Below are 16,769 nucleotides of genomic sequence, written 5' to 3'. Positions count from 1 at the left end.
ATCTGAAGACTAGGTTGATGTTCCTGAGCCATTCTCCATTCTATTTTTTCCCCAGTAAAAACTCTCTAGAAGGCTACTTAATTCAGCCATAGATTACTAATTTATTGATGTAATTTAAAGGACTATTGGAGTTGTTGGAATTACTGAAGGTTCTATACATTCATGAATACATAGTCCCACTTTGCTGTTGCATACAACTCCTCTGATAAAAGATATATGGGCATCTAAGCTAATGAATGATTTTTAAACAAGGCTTATACATTGATGGTTAAATGCATAGTAAGAACTGACTTGTTTATTCTAGTTTCTTTTCATCTTGGCCCTCAACAGCTGCCTTAGAATTATTATTGTAATTATGTAATTGTTGCATAATGCTTTTAATTCAGCAAATGGAAACAAAAAATCTTATGCATTCATAATCTACCAGAAATAAAAATTCATAGATGGGCTTATCCTCTTGGAAAACAGCAGAAGAGGTCTGTCACAAGTCATTTACAGTTAACGTATATTTTCTTTTGCTGTTTCAAGATGAATATAGGTTAATCTCTTGCTATTCACCTGTACTCAAGGTATCAGGTGAAAATTGCTTAAGATGCTGTCATAGTGAATATTGGCAAGTTGAAATAGTTTAATGATAGAAAAGATAACTTCAAAAGGAGAATTTTTAACTCCTGAAAACTACAGGCAGTTCACCACTGCTGGTAGTCTGTGGCTTGTCCAGAACACTTTTTTGCTTGACTTTTTGTTAGGAAACCATTTCTTTATGATTGTTCTTGACAATTCGCTAATTTTGTGAAATGGTTTCTTCACCAAAGGTAGCTTAAAAATAAAAATAAAATTACATATTGTCATTATCGCATCAGATTCCTAAACCAAATATAATTAGAAGTGAATTTGATGTGTTGCTTAAGACCATTGAGGATTTCCTGCTTAAAAATATCATCTTTGCCAACCTTCAACCCTTTTGTATTGATGCATCTCATATTTCTGCTCTATGTATTATGGAAATACTTTGGTTGAAAAGGCTCAAATATACTTTCTCACGAGGGCAAGCCAGCATGCCATTTTTGACATGATAAAAGTTTTTGAGGTGTTTGAAATATTTCAATTTAATCTTAATCAAGTTCTCAAAATATAGAAAAGCTACAATTAAGCGTGGCACACAGTTCCAGTTTAGTACTACTGAACAAAACAATTGGGGTGTAATATTCAGTACCACAATTACAGATGATGGTATTTTTCAGAGAACCCCTTTTGCACTTACATACTAAAGAGAAATCTCGCCAGTGTGACACGGTAGCTGCAGTCTGTATTTAATGGCTCATTTGCTGAGTTTGAAGGATGATACTGAATAAAAAAGGGTTTGCTAGAAGGGAATGCAAAGTTGGGACCAAAGAAAGAAGAGGTCCGTGAAGGCAATTCATACTGTTGGTACTGATAGTGTTTGTACAATGGTGCACAGGACCTTGCAGGCAAAAGAATCAAAGGTTTTATTGCTGCTGTAACTCGTAATTCATAGCAAATTGGGGTCAGTTGTATTTCTAATGTTGAAGTCAGGATTGCACTTGGAAGGAAAAAACAATGAGTGGAAACGGAACAAGAACAGCAGTGTTTATATAATGGAAGATGTAGTTATTGTGAATTGAAATTTTTCCCCATCTAAAAAGCAAAATGCAGCGGTGACAGGGTTAGCATATGCAAGCAGGGTGGACAACAGATTTAAAGTAGTATAGTGTTTCTTGTCATGTGGGATTCTGGTCATTTTAGGCAGATTAGACAGCAAGAAGAAACCATAAAATTCATGTGGGGCAGTGACAAAATCACAGGGTAAAGTGGAACTGGCATAGCATAGAACATATGCCAACATTTGTCCCTTTTAAAAGGTAATAACCACAGCACTTTCCTACTCACTGCGAGTATTAGATTCCTGTTCTTTGCATGTCACAGGACTGCAGTGGGACTCAAGAATGCACAAACACGTCCTCAAGCCTTCATTAAAATTTCATTTGGACAGCAGGGCCCCTATGTCAAAAATGAGGTGGCAGGAAATGGCTAAATAATTGCAGTTGGAGAAGGGAATGAGATACAGATACATCTTTAATGAAGAGAACAGAATGCAGTCATGCTCAAAAGACATTTCCAAATACACAAAAAGCTAACAAGAGAAGTGGCAGCCACAATATGCTGCAGAACACAAGATGCCAGGTATGTATATTGGTAAATACAGCTAGAGAGATTAGAGACTTCTGTGCACGCAGACTAAAAACCTTTTGATTATTTCTTTATGTAGCATGGTGTTTGTGGTGTTTGCTAGTTTTGACCACTGGAAGTGGATAAGGAAAGGGCAGGACCAAACAGCTATGGCTCCATCAAGACCAAGTTGTATACATGTGGAGCTTTTCTGTTTTCCTTTTTTAAGAGTATTTGGGTGTTTCCTAGTTTTGCTCCATGGAGTGCATCTCGAGGTCTGTGAGCTGCTCCTATAACTGGTGAAGTATGTGTTGATCTTGGGACAGTAGTTCTTCCTGCCAGTTTGTAACACAGTCCAGTTCACCCATAAAGTCTGCAGAAAGCCATCTAGTAAACTCAGAGGAGAAAAATACTCCAGTACCCAGAAAGTATTTCAGTGCTGGTTGATTAGTTTTTCATTCACTGTCTATATTTCCCCTCCAGTACTATATATTTTTTTTTTCAATGGTATAAATCAAATTTTTAGATAAAACTCTCTGGGAGCGGGGAAAGGGGGCGGCAACCCCTGGGGAAGGGGGCCCGGCTAGCTCAGTCGGTAGAGCATGGGAATCTTAATCCCAGGGTCGTGGGTTCGTGCCCCACGTTGGGCGCCAAAAAGAACTGTCATGGTTTAACCAATGCCAGACAGCTTTCACTCACTCACTCCCCCCCTTCCTGCCCTCCCCTATTCTCGGAGGGACGGAGAGGAGAATCAGAAAGAATGCAACTCCCACGGGTTGAGATAAGAACAGTTTAGTAACTAAGGTATAACACAAATCACTACTGCTGCCACCAATAATAGTAATGATAAAGGAAATAACAAGGGAAGAGAATACAACACCCCATCACCAGGCGACCGATAACTTGCTCCCCCCAGCCCGACCAAGCACCGACCGATACCTCCTCCAACCCTGCAGTCCACTCAGTCCTTCCGGCTAACTCCCAGTTACATCCTGGGCATGACGTGCTGTGGTATGGAATACCTCTTTGGTCAGTTTGGGTCAGGTGTCCTGTCTCTGCTTCCTCCCGGCTCCCCTCCTCCCTGGCAGAGCATGAGGCCCACAGAGTCCTTGGCCAAACCAAAACATCATTGTTTTTCAGCTCTGTTCCCAGCTGAAAGTCAAAACACAGCCCTGCACCAGCTACCAAGAAAGAGAAAAATGACTGCCACTGCTAAACCCAGGACAGCTGGTCTGACAAGATCAGAAAGGACAGACTCAAACAGCAATATTCCACAGCTGGATAAAATCTCTAGTGGTTGAAGGCAGTAAGCAAACATTTGAAAACACAGTTATCAATTGAGTGTTTACCACAAACTAAATTTGGTTTGATCCTCTCCTTCAGTTTGTCACTAAAATGTGAGGCTGTTTTTCTTATTGAAATAACTGGAAACCTCAAACACATTGGAAAATATTCCTGAAAACAAACTTATTAGAAATCAGTTTGAAAATCGAAAAAATACAAGCTTTTGATGTTTATGCAGCTCTGTAAGCAGGCCTCTAACTTATCTAGCTAACTAGCTCAGCAGGAGTCCTCAGCTGGTGCAAACTGATGTAGTCCACTGAAAGAAGAAGCCAGCAGTACTGGGTGCAGCCTCTCCACTGCCCTGCCCCTGTACACCATCTTCATTTTGAATGCAGAAGGGAGGGCTCCATGACCCAGCCTGCAGTGTCAATTCCCTGATTGTCCCTACCCCAGGACCTGTGGGAGGGAAGCACTGTTTCCTCTTTACCTATGTGCTCAGTCTTCCTTTTGAGGAAAAAAAGATGTCTGGGAGAGTAGTGTTAGGGGGCAAGCCATAGCTGGGCTGTGTTTATGGAGCAGGACTATGAGGAAAGGGCAATGCTGCACTCTGCCTACAGGAGAATTCACCAGAATTAATGTGCTAGGGGATCTGGCATGTCTAGATGACTTAACCCAAGTGTACCGAAACTCTTTCCCTTCATTCCATGCCCTGTTTATAGTTCTTATAACAAAATAAACTTACATGCAAGGCATAGAATAATGATTTAGAAGGTCAGGTAGGTCCATGATCATGTGTCAGTCCCAAGAAAGCAGGCAGTGATATGAAGAACTTCCAAGAAGTGTAGTGCTAGCAGGTGAGCATGTTCATGCCAGCCTATGTTTTGGGGTCTCTCCACTTCTTTATGTTGAAAGTAGGTTTTCTTTGCACCAGGGGTATTAACAGGTTTGACACAAAAGTCTGTTATTCTCTCTCACAGTTGTTAGAATAGGCATATTACTTGGGCAGCTGAAATGGTCTCCATAGCAGCCTACTATTGCATTAAGCTGGTAGAGAACCTAATTTGCTTCTTCCTTTATGCTATTTCCTAGTTATAAAGACAGGAGATATTTTTGAATCCATAATACTTCTATCTGCAGCATAAAATCACTGATGCTGTTTTAAATTTATAATATTTCTGTACAGTAGTGGTGCTGCACAGGTAGATCCTTTAAATTATTATAAGAGATTCCAGAATTAAGTCAATAAGGAATAGACATACATATAAAGTAGGAAATTATTTTTTTAGCACTTCATTTGAAAATGGATTATTCATTAAATTTGGACCAGGTTCACTTTTACTGTCTTCAACATGAGTTAAGTTATTCCTGGATGGAGAAACAAACACTATGTAAGGAACATTATTCTTTGGGTTAGTAATATGAGTTATGCAAATTCTGAAAGAGAAGTATGAATGCCCTCACTTCTCATCATAATAGGTAAAGAAAGTTAAACCCAATCCCAGCCATTAATAAGATTTTCAGGCAAATGATGCTACATGTAGAATGATGTACAACTTTTATTTTTTTAATATTTATATTTGATTTCATGTTTTAAATATTTTATAAGATCACACTTAAAAGTGAAATCAAGAGGTGATTAAAAAAGGAGGGGAAAAGTGAAGAAATAAGTCAGCAGAACCTTGTACTCTTAGACAATGACACTTGAAAAGAGTGGATTGTCTATAATTTCTGCTGTACACCGCAAAAATGTAAAGCAGATATATTCATTAGGTGGCAGAATATTTGCACTGTAGTAGTAATTTCTGTATATTATTTCTTTGTACTAAAGATAGCTTTATACTAGAGTTTAGTGTGGGTGATTTGGAAATACAGAACTATTAATCATTAATAATGCAAGAAAGCCAACCATATCCTGGGCTGCATCAAAAGGAGCGTGACCAGCAGGTTGAAGGAGGTGATCTTGACCCTTTTTCTGCTCTCATGAGACCTCACCTGGAGTATTGTGTGCAGTTCTGGTGTCCTCAACATAAAAGGGACATGGAACTGTTGGAACAAGTCCAGAGGAGGGCCACGAGGATGATCAGGGGATTGGAGCATCTCCCGTATGAAAACAGGCTGAGAATGTTGGGGCTGTTCAGCCTGGAAAAGAGAAGGCTGCGTGAAAACCTCAGAGCAGTCTTCCAGTATCTGAAGAAGGCTACAAGGATGCTGGGAGGGACTCTTCTTTAGGGACTGTAGCTATATACAGCAAAGGGTCATGGGTTCAGACTGAAAAGGGGGTAGCTCAGGTTAGATATAACAAGGAAGTTCTTTATTGTGAAGGGTGGTGAGGCACTGGAATGGGTTGCCCAAGGAAGTTGTGAATGCTCCATCCATGGTGGTGTTCAAGGCTGGACAGAGCCTCGGGTGATATGGTTTAGTGCAAGGTGTCCCTGCCCATGGAAAGGGAGTTAGAACTGGATGATCTTAAGGTCCTTTTCAACCCAAACCAGTCTATGATTCTATAATGATCTTTCAAATAAAAATCATGACATAATGCTACAGAATTCTATTGGGGTTTTTTAGGTTTCTTTAAAGAGAGAAAAAAAAAAGTCAACTAGATCACTAGAAACTCTTTTTTAGTTGTCAAAGACAATTTGCTTTCGCAGCTTCTTCAATGTAGATGGCTATTTGAAAAGTACCCCTGCAATTTAGGATGAATATTCTCAAACCTGCTGGTCTATATTTGATTTTGTGCAGCAGATGATGTTCTACAGAAAAGGTTGGAGTGTGGATTGGCATTTATGAAGGAGGAAAAGAATGGGCTTGATATTCAGGAAAAAAGCTTAGCTGAATCTAAGCTATGCAGGCTGAGGGGCAATGTTCAATTTATGACCTATTTTTAGGAACAATATATCACTTTCTGTAACAGTGGCAGATACACGCACATATATATATTTTTACAGGAAGGAAACACTCTATTTTTTCTCTGCATTGTAGCAGTTTAAGACACAAAGCCCAGTAACAACTTCCTTTCATCTTTGAAAGTTGCAGGTTTTCAGCAGAAGTCCCCTCCTAGGTTGAAAAAAAATGCTTAGCAGGAGTAGTGCAGTATATACCATTGCAGCAAAGGGACCGTTGCAATATATATTGTGAATGTATATTATTCGTGAAACTGTCAATCTGATGTGTGTGCAAATACCTTGTGATATAGAGTAGGGGGGTGCAGCAGGCAGCAGAATGCATTCATCAGGCTGCTGCATGGGAATATTAACAATAAGTTATATAGTGTCATAGAAGAGGAAGACTAGAGCCTTCATTGATTAACTCATTATGAAACTGTTTGAACTGATGTGTCCTGTGTCTTCTTTACCACTTGTACGATTCAATCTTCTCAGCAATTGAATGTTTTTAAAATGTTAGAAAAAGGCATGGTTACAAACTTGGTAAGAAATAATTGCAGGAATTTACCACAGTTTCATTCAAGAAAGGAGGGGAAAGGGTGAGGATGAAAAATTCATTTAATGCAGTCACAAGCTGTAGAGTTGTTTTTCACACCAATTGCAATTTGGAAACAACTCAAAATATCTGAGCCATTGTGAAAATTATTTTGAAAATCAATTAGGTCAGTAACTTACCAGCTAATTAAAGCAGAACCAGCTTCCATGCAGCCCAGTGGGGGTAAGGAGAGGGAGAAAAACATCCAAAATCAATAAACAACTAATTTTGCATACTTAGAAAAGAGACTTGGTTATTTTCTTAAAGGAAGAAAGCAGATTTTAAAAAGCCACAAAGCAATACTAACAATGCTGAAGTTCATATGCAGAGGATTTTTTGTTTCTGAGTTTTTGCAACCAGGTATATATTCCTTAGAAACAAGGTTTGTTATAAATATTTCACCTTTCAAATGAAACAAAATCATGATAAGTATATCCCATGAAATTTCTTTCTGTTCACCATATTGCCCATGTTCCAATAGTGCTCTCTTTCTATGACTTGCATAGATCTTACCAAAATAGCTTATGTTCTCAAAATGCTTGTCAAGGTAGCTTGATTAGCTAAAGTGTAATAGGCCAATTCTTTTTCTGATATCCTAGGAGCTTTATAACAATGTGTTGGAACAGAGTACCAAAACCCAGTTAATGTCTTAAACCACTTATTGCTATATTTGTTTGTGTGTTTTTAAAGGTACTAAGATAAATTAGGTGAAAATGCTTTTTGGTCAACTGAGTTATGCTACCCCAACTGGTCCCGTAGCATGGTGAGGGTTAAGGAATGCTAAATGTGATTCACATAATCTTTTCCAATTCATTTAATCTTAAACCTCCTCAGGTTTGAAGGTTATGCAGATGACAAGGATAAGGTTATGCAGATATACTTTTGTCTCCAAGAAACCTGGAGGCTGCCTAAAATAGCAATTCTCTTTGACCTTGCTTCTGAAGATAACTAGTTTCATTGTATTTTTCTAGCTAATGGATACTTGCTGTCTGTGTGAGTGTAAATGCATATATATAACAGCTGAAGCCAAATACTGATTAAACTGAGTAACAAGGGAAACATTTCTAGAATTTCTGCAATCCTAAAAATAGAAATCTATATAGTTTCATATCCACAGGGGAATCTGTTCTGTTGCAACTAAACACCTTTGAATGGGTGATGAGCAACATAAAATTACGTTGGCATGTAAAAATTAAGGTTCTAACCCAACATGCCATAGCTAAGGAAGTGCATGTCCTTATACCTGGTCATAGCCATGACATTGGTGACCATATCTGAAGCTCATGAAATGAAATGTAGTGATGAAATGAAATGCTATGAAATCAGAATGCAGTGACTTCCAAAATAAGCCTTTGTAAAACCTCCTTGGTCTGCATGCACTTCTGTCACATGCCTTTGAATGGGTGCCCAACCATTTTTAGGGACTCTTTTAATATGTAAGTAAATATTGTTCATGGTAATGCTTCCTTAATTCAAAACAGAAACATTATGAAGCCAATCTGTTATAGTGAGAAGTTCTTGAGATGCTCAGGTGGAATACCATAGAATTGCAAAGTGATATATTACCAAAGTAAAAAATTAAGTTTATTGCTACCATCTATGTCATTGAAGTTTTATTGCACTTTATAATGTACCAACTTGCATCATACTAGAAGAAGATTCAATGTAGTAACTGTAAATCTACAAATTTCACAACTTGTACAACAACCTTCGCAGCCTGTAGAACATATACAGGTATCATTAAATTGTTGCTCCTAAAACAATTCAGCTGAGGCCCATAGCTGGGACTTGTTGGGTAACAGCAACTACAACAAAATCTTAGATCTTTTAAGAGAGCAGTGCTGGAAACAAATATGTATGTGTGTGGGGGGGGTTCTTATGTAAGAAACAAAATACAGGTATTTAATTAGAGCAAGTATGTATGCCATGGATATATTGAATTATGGGTTAAATTACATTTCAGATACATTGCTTACTCTAGAGTCCTTGCCAGTACAGTGAAGCAAAATGGATAATGCAAACACAACAGTGCCAAACGGTGATAAATTTTTCTAGAGTAAGCAAGATCATAGGTGCTGTGATAGATGTTGCCCTGTGGTCACACAGGGTTAAAGGCTGTTAATAGGCAACTTCTTATAGTTTGCTTTTAAAGATCAACATGTTTAAATTGTATTAGTTGAAAGAGAAGAATATATCCCAAATCAAACGAAATTACACAGGGAAAGTTCTGTTTGCTTCCTTAGGTCTGGTGGTTTTGTTCATGTGCCAGCTACAAAATCAGACTTTCATTTTAAAAAGACACTGTGAATCTGATACATGTCTATAGCTAATGCCTATGGCAGTGTGTTAGAATATGAAAAAAATGATCCATACATTGGAATTATTATTTTTTATTATTACTGTCTGGGTTCTTTTATAAGGCCTAATTAGCAGCAGCCTGGGCAACCATTACTTTTTCTTTATTTATTGTCTTGAATCAGTATAGCTGATTCCAAATGACAAATTATGACGGAAAAGAGATTAAAGTTTCTACACATTTGGAGCATTAAAGGAAGTGACCCCAGCATCATCTGAGGTCACTTGTCGGAAAGAAAGTAGCATATGAAACGGAGGGCATTTTGAAGGGCCTCTTTTTACAGAATAATCATAGGAAAAGCATCTTCTCCATTAGCTATTTTACATTCTTGATGTACGGCTTATGAAAACCTGGTGTCAATGCTCTTCTTATATTCCTCAAAGACAGTGAGGAGAAACAGTATGACTCTGTAGTTATTCAGGTGTTGATAAATATCAGGTTATGTTTTATATTTTTATAAGGTAGGAGTTACTCTTTTGGCTTTTACTCCTTCAGAATACTTTAATAATCATGGATTTATCAAGGCTACTATGTAAATATTTAAATAAATATACCTTCCTGCAAGTTTTTGCTTTGAGACAAGGTATGCTTTAAAATTTACATAGCTTTAAAAAAGGAATTCAACTAAACTGCCCGACAGGAAGCAAAATATGGAAACTGCAAAGTACTGAAACACAAAAATGCTAGTAATGGTGACTATTTAAGTGGAATGAAGATACCAGAATCTGGAGATGTCACTGACCCTTTAAAACAGAGAGATCGGTAGAATCATGTCAGACCACAAAGCTACAAACAGGAGGCTAGCATTGCTAGGCTCTGGCAAACACTAATAGTGATCAAGATGATAGTTGCTAGGACCAAGTACTTCACAAGAACCAAGATGCTGACCCAAGAAATAAGACTGAAGAGGCTCAAATTCAGTATTAATTTTTACAGCTTGAGGAATGCTGACTGGGAACAGAAGTGGTGAGGGTCTGAAAGAGCACCTGGGTCGTCAGAAAAGATGGATGGATTGTTTGTTATAAGAGGTTAATGGAGGATGTCTGTAGCTGTGGATGGATGATTTTTGTCAAGCATCTCCTTTTGTTTTCAGGCAAACCTTCAAGCACCCTGACTTACTTTATTTCTGAATCCCTAAAATAATCTGGTTCTGGTTTAGAAAATTTTCTGAGAATCTGATCATGTCTTTCACAGTCAGGAGAACTTCATCTCACAGGGTCTTTGTAAAAGTGGCCAATTCCAAATAATGTGTTTGAAATAAATAATAAAGATTTTTCAGCACTGCAGTTTCAATGATTCAAACTCTTTCTGATGAGCAAATTAGAGAAGGGAACAAGTTCAAATCTGCATATTCATCATAACTTTAATACTTTGGTTAGGAAAAGAATTAGCCATTAGACATCTATTTAAATATTTTGCGTGCATGTGCGTGATGTTCAAGCTATTAAGACTGTGTGAAAACACAAATAAAATAAATACATTTTTTATATGATGAGAGGGATTAATCCATACCCTTCTTCAGTTTAGGGCCTATTATATATAGAAATGGAAGTGTTCTATTCAGCTTGGGTTCAGTTCCTCATAATTCTTTTAAGACACTAATTAAATGTCTTATATTCAGCAAGTAATAGAGCCTGCTGCCTCTGACAAATGGAGCCTTGGCCAAAATCTGTCGTTCTTTTAAAAATGTGTGAAGAATAGGAACGCTACAATACATTGTATAGAAACCTTAAATCTAGTTTCAGGGAGAAGAAAAAAAAAAAAAAAGAAAACATTCTTTGATGAAGTTATGAAAGAAAAGATCTATTGCAAGATGAAAGTTTGACCTTCTGAATTCTACTTTGCAGAATCTGTGACGTGAGGAAGGTAAATTTCTTTGCAAAGAGCATTAATTCTGTTTTAAACAATATGTTTAAACGGAAGTTTTGTGACCCTTACAAAACTTGAGAAAGATGCCCTGTTAAAAAGTAGACTAGTTTCTAAGGGAGGGTTTGTTTCCTCCTTTTCTTCAGAAACCTCAGGATCAAATTATGGTATCCCATTGTGCAGAAATCCCTTCATGTGTACTGTGGAATTGCAGCTAATTGCATTCCAGTTGTGCGATTAACAATTTGGAATGAAAAGCATCAGCAATTTGGTGTCAAAATGTGAGCTGGAGTTCATAATCCAGAGAAATGCTGGCATATTTAGACATTGTTTTGTATTGTTTCAGTCCCCAGTTAATTAACACTGGTTGTTGAGCCTCTCTACCTCTGATACCTTTCAGAAGACAAATGTTGCTTTCTGCCTCAAGTTCTGATGGCCTGTGATGCATTGAGGAATGCCTCTCAAAGTACTTAATTTTGCACCATTTACTAGAGCTACAAAAGAAGTAAGAATGGCAGATAATACATGTTCCCAAATCTGTTGAGTGCTTGAACCTAGTGTTTATTTCAGCTATTAATCTATTATCCCTAGCTTTTTGCTTGGAAAGTATTATGAGAGCTTTTAAGGTCATACAGGGAAGTATAAAATGTATAACTTAAACCTAAACCAGTAATCTGTAATGTGTAATCATTTCTTTATTTGTTTCCCATACTATTTATCAGAGCTGATGTGAATGCTGAATCAGGGCTGTAATAGGATCAAGCAAATGCCTGAACCATCCAGCTGGATGTCATGTTGTTACTTGAATGTTATCCAAGCAACAAAAAACAAAGTATAAGAAGTGAAAGGCTTTAACTGAGATACAGGTGTACCTGCCTTATGTGAATACCAGCTTTTAGCTATCATTCTCCTTCCTTGCTCTTCATCAAGAGACACTTTTGTGTGCTGTTTTGTGAACTGGAAGAGCTTATATCACTCAAGTAACTTTATGTATTGGGTTTCTGAGGCAAGGTTTTGATAGTGGGGGGATACAGAAGTGGCTTCTGTGAGAAGCTATTAGAAGCTTCCCCCATGTCCAACAGAAGCGAGGCCAGCTGGCTTCAACACAGACCCTTTGCTGGCAAAAGCCAAGCCCATCGGCCACAGTAGTAATGTCACTGAAGGAGAGGAGGTAGAGAATTTGGGGTTGAAGTTGAGCCTGGGAAAAAGGGAGGGGTGGGGAAAGGTGTTTTTAAGATTTGGTTTTATTTCTCATTATGCTGCTCAGATTTGGTTGCTAATAAATTAACCCAATTTGCCTGAGGCAAATTTGTTTTGCTCATGACAATAATTGGTGAATGATCTTTCCCTGTCCTTATCTTGACCCATGAGCCTTTTGTCATATTTTCTCTGCCCTGTCCAGCTGAGGAGGGGGTGTGATAGAGCAGCTTTGGTGGGTATCTGATGTCCAGCCAGGGTCAATCCTTCTGTACAGCACAAAGAAGCAAAACATGTTTCTCAGAAGTACAGCATGGTTCCTTTCATGATCTAAAGGAATGGAAATTTGAAGAGTCCAAAAACCTGCTCTGAACCCTACCGTTTTTCCCTACCATTATAGCTCATAAAGGAAAGTAAACCAGATAATTTAGGAATAGATGCTGAGGTGTATCAGATAGCGATGAATATGCTGGCAATGTGCAACGTCAGTACAAAAGTAAATTAATTTTGTTTAATTTTAAAAAGCATTTTATTGAAGTTTACAAAATTCCCTATAGCAGCTACTTGCCTGTGGGTTTGAAAAATAATGAGATTAAAACCAAGAGACACAACCACAAATGTTTGTAGGGAGGTGTTGTGCATTATACATATCTCTATAATTGTGCTCTTGATTTGTACAGAATTACTGGGTAATTTGTGATGGATCCAATTTTTATAAGGTCTTTGGAATTTCCTGCTTAATATAATAATCTGCAATATTTAGAAGTCCAACTTTTTATTCTAATTTATGCTAATTTTAGACCAGTGTGACTTCTTTGAAGCCAGATGCATCTTATCTAGAGGAAAAAGAACTGAGGAATCAGATTTTGAGTCCTTCCTGCCCCATTCTAGCAATACACTATTTCTGTGCAAGAAGTGCTGCTACCCTGTTCACCCTTGCCTTCAAAAAAAACGCCTCCAAGCAGCAAATGCTAAAGGAGGAAGAGGCCTATTCTAATTATATCTTTTTATATCCAAGAACTTGAAGTCTAATTGGCACTACTTAAATGTTAATATTGTTAATAATAGGCAATTTCTTTTTTCATTTTTTTCTTTTTTTTTTTTCCCTCAGGAAAAAAATGAAGTTAAATGAGAAAAAATATATTAATAGAACATTACTACTACACAGGGAAAGTCATGAACCCACAGCAGTGAGGCAGAAGTTTCAGCAATCATTTTTGCAAAAGCATAAATATTTTCTCCTCTATTTTCTGTACAAAGCTTGTTGGTTAGTGTGTTCAGAGTTGTAAAACATACAATAGAAATTATCTGGTACTTTTGATGTGGCATGAACATTCTCACACTGTTGTTGTGGGAATGTTTGGGGCTTCTTTTTTTGCATAAAATGTCTGGTAACAGTTTAAGTCCTCAGAGTCACAGTTTCTGAGTGTATTTTTGCAAGTTTATTGTCACTTAAAACCACTCTCTCACACAGAAATACTGCTCAAGTATTCTTCCCCAAACAGATAATGACTTCTTGAAGATTTTCCTGGGAGTCCTGAGATGATGTGATTTTGCACTTCAGCATCCACTATCATAATCTCCTACTTCAAAATGCTGTCACAGTGTACACCAACTGGAAGAAAGACATGCTGATGTCAGAAGCAGTTTTGTGTCTAAAACCAGAAGCAAATCCAACCCCCAGCCCCTAAACCGTCAGCTGGCAGAACAGCCCTTGGACATCACTCAGGCTATTCTTATTTGTGTCAAGATAAGAGTGTGCGCACTTGTTACACATTACAATCGCATTGTCAAGCATGGCCGCATCTAAAAATCAGATCTGCTGGCCTTTTGAGGCATAGTAAACTACCAAAGGAAGATACTTGTACCTGGATCCTGCCTTTCCCACCCCTACAGACACTTTTCTGTTGCTGTTTCCAGCTTTCTGCTTTGTACCCCTTATGTCTCACCTGGCTCCCATCCAGACTCTTTTGTTTGCTTGTTTCTCAACTTCATTCCTTGCAGCCATCAGAATTGGCTGCTTGCATGGCAGGCTGCCAAGGTATTTGTAGGAGGACTCTGGTATACTTGCTCCCACTTAGCGTTGCTCTCAACAATGTTTCTGTAGCACAATCCTCTTCTTACCATAGCTCTAGTCAAGAGAAACACTCATGGTTTTACATTTCCTTAGCTAGGATGCATAAACAACTCAGCCCCTCCATTGCCCATAGTCAATCTATTAGCGAACAAACACCTAAGTAAATGTATATGTGGCATTTAACTTCTTTGTAAGTGTCGACTTGAGCCTTCTTTGTTATAGAGTGAATGAGAGGCTATATGTTAAAAGACAAATATAGTGGTGCAAAAAATGCTTTGCAGATATGGTACTTAAAAAGCTTTCAATTGTGTGATGAGTATTTTTATTGTGATTCTCTGTTTTCCATCTGTTTTTACCTGCCAGGGTAACTCTGGTTCTTTGGGACTTTGAAAAAAACTCTGGATAATTTCATATGCAATTAAGGTTTTAAAATCAGCCTGAAAGGGAACTATCATGTCCAATTCTGCCCAGTTACTTCTTCATAAACCCCTAATGCCTCAGGCCTGGAATGAACCTCACTGTGTAAAGCCAGTGAATTTGCTGATGAATTGTGGAAGGAAAATGACAGCTTCAATTAATCTGAACTGAAAGCGCTTGTCAAAACCAGTTGTTTACAACAGATTTCTGTATTTTGCAGTATTCTTTGTTTTAAGAAATATAAGAAATGTTGATTTGATTGACTTTTTAAGGGGAGAATATTTACTTGCATGTATGTTTGGAGTGTTTGTGTAGGAACATACACCTGTACCCACAGGGCTTTGAAAGTGCTATGAAGATAAGTAAAATAGCTTACTCTTAAACAGAATGTATCCAATTAAAGAAACAATAAGTTTAGAAGTTAGATTTGAATGTTGTTTTAAATCATGTTAACTCAGTCCTGGCATGCCTATGCATATATATATTTCAATGGTCATTTTGTCAGTGGGAAATTGAATAGCTTAAAAATTACTGGTTTATGAGAGCACAGATTATTTTTGAACTGCTTATTTGTATATAAATAGTAAACCGGCTTCACTGTTAGACTAGAACTGTGTAAACAGGATAAATAAATTATTTAAATTATTTTCTTTTAATGTTTTATATAGGAGGAGCAGAAATTTTTTATTATTTTAAACATTTTGCAATATAATTTTAAAAGCATCTTTGCTATTAAGTTCTTGGCTTCCAGGTGGTTTACTAAGAATGCAGGCAGTTTACCAAGAGTACTGGATTTATCTGTTCAAAAAAGAATAACCTGAATGTTAGCCTTTATTGCAAACTAACATTTTGCAATTTCCACTTGTGATCAATCTCTTCAAAACAGAATATTGGGTCTCAAGTGAAACCCTTGAATGTTGTGAGCTCAAAATTCTCTTACAGCACACATTCTCTAGTATATACTTACCTTGAAGTGTTTTCACTAAGTTGTTTTGAGGGGCACCTGTAGAGAGTAAATTGGTGTTTCAGTTAGTCACACTAAAGCATCTATTGGTCTCTTATGGCATTAGCAATCTTGAATATAAATATTTCTGGGGAGCTACTCCAGGTATTGCAGGTGCTCCCAGCTTCCTAACTGAAGTGCCACTACTATACTAGATACATCTGAGAGTAGCAACCTGGATATACTGGAAATGGTAGATATATTCCTCATGTTAAAGACAAACGATGAGTCTTAAGAGAATGGGTTTACAGCACAGTGATCACTGTTGACAATACACTAATCAAAGACTTGGAGTATTCGTTCCTCTTATGAGTGAACTTTCTTGAAATCTTTGTATTTTTCTTTTTATTTTAATTCATTTTTCATGAATTGTGAAGTTCTAACATCCCGGTGCTCTTATGTTAAACATCATAAAAACCCAGGTCTTGAAGGGACCTTGTATATTTGTAACATTCTTTTGTGTATGCTCCTTTGGAACATGGACTCAAAGAACAAACTTACTTGGGGTATGTTTCTTTTATCAACCCTTTCTTTAAAGCTGTTAAGTACTTGACATAGTGTTAAGGGAGATGGTTTGGTTAAGGAAAATTATATAAATGAGGTATTCCTGCTGTGGCCACTTTGTCAGTACTCTGAATTGCCAAGTATGGATGCAGTGCTTTTACTGTAATACCTCCTGTAGTGCTCCACAGCCTCTGTTGTGAGGAATTTAAGTAAACTGGTTCTAATGAGTACTTTTTATAGGCATTTAAATAAAAGCTTGTCATCACCCCTTCTTCCATTTGCAAGGAATGCTTGATGAATTGTTTGCTACAAGCAATATTGCTAACTACCCCATCCAAATAAAGACAGTACAAGGTCAATGACTAATTCTTTGGTGGTGTTCTTCACATCATTGGCCC

General features: G+C 37.5%; 1 long non-coding RNA gene and 1 other non-coding gene across 2 annotated transcripts in view; both read left to right on the top strand.

The window, feature by feature from the left end:
- Positions 1 to 16,769, top strand: part of LOC133224509 (uncharacterized) — a 175,577-nt gene that overhangs the window by 36,064 nt on the left and 122,744 nt on the right. The window lies entirely within an intron of this gene.
- On the top strand, positions 2,768 to 2,840 carry TRNAK-CUU (transfer RNA lysine (anticodon CUU)). The gene has a single exon. It is a non-coding gene; the product is annotated as a tRNA-Lys (tRNA).

Source organism: Neopsephotus bourkii, unplaced genomic scaffold, assembly GCF_033783945.1.
Source record: "Neopsephotus bourkii isolate Nb327-2 ecotype Australia unplaced genomic scaffold, CSIRO-AGI_Nbou_v1 NB_1685, whole genome shotgun sequence".
Taxonomy (NCBI): domain Eukaryota; kingdom Metazoa; phylum Chordata; class Aves; order Psittaciformes; family Psittacidae; genus Neopsephotus; species Neopsephotus bourkii.
This window is presented reverse-complemented; position numbering and strand designations above follow the sequence as displayed.